The sequence below is a fragment of the Glycine max genome, chromosome 9 (assembly GCF_000004515.6).
Source record: "Glycine max cultivar Williams 82 chromosome 9, Glycine_max_v4.0, whole genome shotgun sequence".
Lineage (NCBI taxonomy): Eukaryota > Viridiplantae > Streptophyta > Magnoliopsida > Fabales > Fabaceae > Glycine > Glycine max.
Window position 1 is genome coordinate 32,445,508 of NC_038245.2, and position 6,000 is coordinate 32,451,507.

Sequence of the window (6,000 nt, forward strand, 5' to 3'; positions counted from 1 at the left end):
TGATTCACTCAATTTGGAGTGCTTCTTAGTCCAATAGCTCTTAAGGTGGTTGGCCCCTTGCTTCTGGACTCAAATTCTTCAAGGGATGGCACCAATCCTCCTTCCAATTCCTTATATGGCAACCCACAAACAAGGAAACAAAGAGACAAGCAATAACCAAAGACAAAAAAAAATGAAATGAAAGCTAAACCAATGGAGTTTTAACAAGACAATTTTTCAAGGATTATTCAACAATTAAAGCAATGAAAAGGACATAGAAGCAAGCTAGGACTCAAAGAGAAACTTAGAATGGCTCTAGAGTAGAGTAAAAAAAACTGAAAAAAAGACTCAACAAACCTCTAGCTTTGGCACTTGTCTTCACACTAATTTTCAATTGAAATTTCCAATTATAGAATAAATTTTGAGCCAAAACAGCAAGCACACTTCCCTTTCACTTTTTTTTTCTGGATACTGATTTTCCTGCCAACTTGTGTGATTTTTAGTATTTTTTCCTTTTATCCAAATCACTTGTTTCTTTTTTTATAACTTTTTTCCAGATGTCTATAAAATTCAGTAAAAATTTCAGCTCAAAATTCGAAGTAACCAATTCTCAGTAATTTTTACAAGTTTGTATGTCCAAGCTGCCAGCACCAGCGATTTGTTTCTTTAAGCATGGTATATTGATTGCCTTGGGCTTACTTTCAACCTTCCTATGTATGTTGAACTCACTAGGATTGTTTACCAAAGTTTTAGGAGTTCAATATTCACTTAGGATCAACATTTCAGCCAGCAATTCAATCACCAAAACTCAAATTCACAATAGACACAATCATAAGGAAACCTAAAAGTTCAAGAAAAGGTTCACCATCAAAGACTCTCTAAGAATTTTGCATGAACATGTTAAAGACTAATTAACATGAAAGATTTGACTCAAATCAAATAATAGGCTAAGAGAATTTCATACACTCATGAACAAATGAGTTAGACAAAGAAACAAGAAAAATAAAATTCAGCACAACATAAGAAATCTTATGTGACAAGTTTCATGACTAGACATGACTTCTATGACAAAACTTCAATAGGTGAACAAGTCACTCTAGATTTTTGAGGTTTTCTTCTACTTTAATATTTTTGTAAGAATTTTATGGTTTAGGTTTCAGCCACAAAAAATAACAAGACAAAACTCAAAGGAACCTAAACTTAACACAATTCATGGTTCAAGAACAAGAACAAGAAATTTGAACCATAGAAAATCAAATCTAGCTTCTATAGCAAGTTTAATCGGTGGAAACTCTAAAGAATCATGTTAAAAACATTTATCACAAGACATGTGAGGAGATACATGGAGAAACAACAATGGAAGAGAAGGTAAAGCAAAAAAATTAATGGAGGTTTAAGGAGCACCTACTTGAAGCTCTTGTGCTCTGATTACCACTTGATGGAAGCTTGCTTGTGGAGCTTCTATGGAGGCTGGATCTTTGAGCTTCAATGGGGTCCTTTAATGGTGATTTTCCACCATGGAGATGCAGCGAAAGACAAAGGAAAGGAGGTGAGAGGAGGCGCCATCCATTAAGGAATAAGCCATGGAAGAAGGAGTTTCACCACCAAGATGAGCCTTGGATAAGAAGCTTGGAGAGGATGCTTCAATGGAGGAAAAGAAAGAGGGAGAGAAAGAGAGAGGGGGGAGCACAAAATTGAAGGAATAAAAGAGGGAGAGAAGTGGAACTTTGAAGTATGTCTCATAAGACTCTCATTCATCAAAGTTACAACAAGTGTTACACATGCTTCTATTTATAGACTAGGTAGCTTCCTTGAGAAGATTTCTTGAGAAAACTTCCTTGAGAAGCTTCTTTGAGAAAACTTCCTTGAGAAGCTAGAGCTTAGCTACACACACCCCTCTCATAACTAAGCTCACCTCCTTGAGAAGCTTCCTTAAGAAGATTCCTAAAGAAGCTAGAGCTTAGCTACACATACCTTTCTAATAGCTAAGCTCACCTCCTTGAGATGAGAAGCTAGAACTTAGCTACACACCCCCTATAATAGCTAAGCTCACCCCCATGACAAAAACCATGAAAATACAAAAAAAGGTCCTTACTACAAAGACTACTCAAAATGCCCCGAAATACAAGGCTAAAACCCTATACTACTAGAATGGCCAAAATACAAGGCCCAAACGAAGGAAAAACCTATTCTAATATTTACAAAGATAAGCGGGTTCATACTTAACCCATGGGCTCGAAATCTACCCTAAGGCTCATGAGAACCCTAGGGCCTACCCTTGGATCTCTAGCCCAATCTACTTGGAGTCTTCTACCCAATGCCCTTGTTTAGTATTGCATCAATTACTCATCCAACAATAAGTTCTATTGTTTAGTATCTCTGTTGCTACTACCAAAAGTTTGGCAAAGATATCACTTAGTGTACATGATTTAATTTTTGTAAAGTAAAATGTAACTAGAAAATGTTTTACCATTTGTCAAAGATATTACTTACATGATTCATTTTTGTTAGCTAACAATGTAACTAGATATTTTAATTGTTTAACATATTATATTTATTGATATTTTTCATTCGCTGGTGTCAATAAGGCAATAATCTCACCACCAATGACGTGATTTCTTTTTTTCCATTTTCTTGTCAATGTTCCTCTTGCCACACATGTTTCATTTTGGTTGCAAATGCTTTTGGTTTGTATAGGAATTTTTGTGCATGCTTTGTCCTCAACTTGTGTCTAAAGATTTGTATAATAGACATGTAATATTTGGTCTATTGGCAAATCATTTTGAATTGGTTTCAAATTCAATTTTTTTCTTGCCTATTCTGGAATCTAAATGTTGTTTGAAAAATGTGATTAACTGCATTATTAATTCATTATCATTAATCTCCCATCCCTATATAATTATAAATACTTAAACAAAATTAAAGTTAATAGCAAGTGCAAAGCACGCTAGGCATATACATATTAGTCATATGTTAATAGCATATACATATAAAAGCTCGTAATAGATATGACTGGTCCAAAAATTATGTGGTTATGATACTTTTCTAATAGAAACGCAGATGATAAAATGATTAAATAAAAACTAACATTAAATGTCGTGAAGGATACTTTTTTTTTGTTCTTAAAGTCGCAGAGTCTACTATGAATTATAGTATATTAAGGATTTATTATTAACATACTTTTCCTTTTTACTTTTCTATTAGTAAAACTAGTTAATAACCGTGCATACACACTACTGAAAATTGAGTCTTTTACGTCGGTTATTTAGAACATATGACGTCGGTTACGAGACATCGTTGTAGCGGGTGTCGTAAAATGTTTGAGTCTACAATGACGATTCTATAGGACCGTCTTAGAATGTCCGTCATTCTAAGACGGTGTCAAGGACAAGACCGTCTTAGAATATACATATATTCTAAGACTTCTTAAATGTCTATATACAATCATTATTCAGGCCAATACATTTTAATTAACTTTGCACCTATAAATGTATTTTAATGATGCGGCATGCAATAGATCCACATCATATGATTACATTTTAATTAAATTTGCCCCTATAAATGCCAATACATTTTAATTATTGCGTTGATCCTTTGTTGTATTCCAATACTCCGCACTCTCTTAAGACCAAAGTTGAACAACCTGCAAGTTAATGGCAAATGACATCAGTTAAAAATGTTAACAAGCATAAACAATATTAGGTCTATACTTCAGAAGTTTGTAATTAGGTCTTATATATAATTTTTATTAGGTCCTGACAAGGGTTCCAAGCACATGTACCTATTTGAAAATTGTTAAATAATTCAAGGAGCCACTAAATAATTAAACCACAACCTTTACCGATTCCTAAATTTCTTGAAATCTCTCAAATAGATCCCTATACTTTGAACAAAACCCTAACAAAAACCTATCCAGGGATCAATTACAAACTTTTAAAGTACAAGGACGTATTTTAAAATTCTTAAATAGTTCAGGGACTAATAGATTATAGATTAACTTAACCTAAAAATATACTTGCTATCTTTACAAATGGCACAACAAGTTTTTCCTCAAACATGCCATAAAATACAATATTGAATAATTAGAAGGGCCCTGAAGCCCCAAACAATAGATTTCACCTTCATGATACTGATAATGTGTATTTCTGTAGAGAGAACAATAACTGGAGAAATAGATATTTGACAATTATACATTTCCCAACACTGGACCCATTCCCATTATTACTGAAGCCAAAGCACACCGAATATGTTGTGAAGAATCAGATGACAATTCCTGCAAAAGTTATTTCAAAGAACTTAAACCTGTAAATATAAATTTACCATACTAAATTGACCAACCAAAACCAAGGAAAGCCTTTGTATATAATCAGTAATATTAATGTTAACTGATGAAATGAGGATTGCCCAAAGTTATAAAAATATTCTTAGGAATCCATATTAATTTTATAAAAAAAATATTCTCAAGCATAAGTTATTCACAGGAATCCATATTACACATGTTTTTCTCTTTTCATATTCCCTTGTAAAGGGGTGGGAATCTTATATTCCCATGGGAATGGAGGTTGTTTTCTAAAATAACTTCCTAAATTCCTTTTATTCTACTTCATTTATCTATTTAATATTTTTCGTTTTAAAATTAAAAACATTCCAGTGAATCATAAGTATTTACCAAACATGTTTGATGGAAATAATATTCCCAATAGTAGCATTTTGAGGAATATTATTCCCAGAAATATAATCAAATCCGTGAAACAAACACCCCTAGAGAAACAATGTTGAATAGATAAACATAGAAACAATGCTAAATAGAGAAGATGTCCACAAAAACCACCACACGTCCATGACCACCAACCCACCACCACAAACAAAGAAGACGCACGCGAGGCGCCCAACCATGAGCCCACGATCACGAGAATGGAGAATGGAGAACATGAAGGAGACACAAACAAAAAAAATGCACAAGCAGCATGACCACCACGATGACACGTGTGGCCAAATGAAATCCATAAGAGTCGCTGAAACGCAAACCCTAATAGTGTCGTTGAGCACGATCCGCGTTCGTAAGTCATAAACCCAACCAAAAATGTGTTTGGTACTAAATGAAATGATGTCGTTTTTGGTGTGGAGCAGAATTGTGGACATAGTGGTAAAATTGTGATTCTACCGAGTTTACTCCAAGCCTTCCAGAAAATGATTATGTGTGATTCAGCTCGTTGGGGGTGTGTAGGCTTGTAAAATCGTATGATTGAAAACTATGATAATATCCATATGTGCACCTTTGTCTTTGAAGTACTTAGGAAGATGGTATAAGATTAGATCATTTAATTTAAAGCACCAAAATGACCCCAATTATGCATTATATTTCTTGTAGTATCATAATCAACCAATTAATCAAATTACATTAAGCATCTTTGTTGTTGGCCAAAGACAAAAGAAAACTCATCATAGATAATCACATAAGCACTACAAAATGAGACATTATACTTTCTTATCAAATATTTCCTCTTTTGTCATTTTATCTATCGATGCATAAAGAAGTAGGTCTCAACTTGCTCCTTGTGTAATTAGAATCTTGTGTAAAAATACAGAAATAAAGAGCAATATAGAAGATACAATTAAAACAATAAAAAAACATTCAAGAAGTTGGCCCTAGTTATAACCATTTATCAATTATATGATGAAATTTTGGAGCCACTTGAAACATAAAAGATAACAATCAACTTAAAGCTAAAAAGAAATCTTTATATGTATTATAGATGTTGCGGATTAAACTTATCTAAGGTAAGATTTAGAGAACAATTTTTATAAATTCAAAGAAGAAACTAACATTCAAAATTCAAAGCCCTTTCAGGAACAATTTTATATTAAATGATTCTAAATTTATACATTAGAAAACTTCACATGAAAAATCGATGCTAAAATCAAATCGTTTATCTGAAAAAAGGAACCACTTTTGTATCTCTAATTTTTCAAAAGCATGGGATCCATCTACACTGGTTACCTACACACAAATAAAAGATT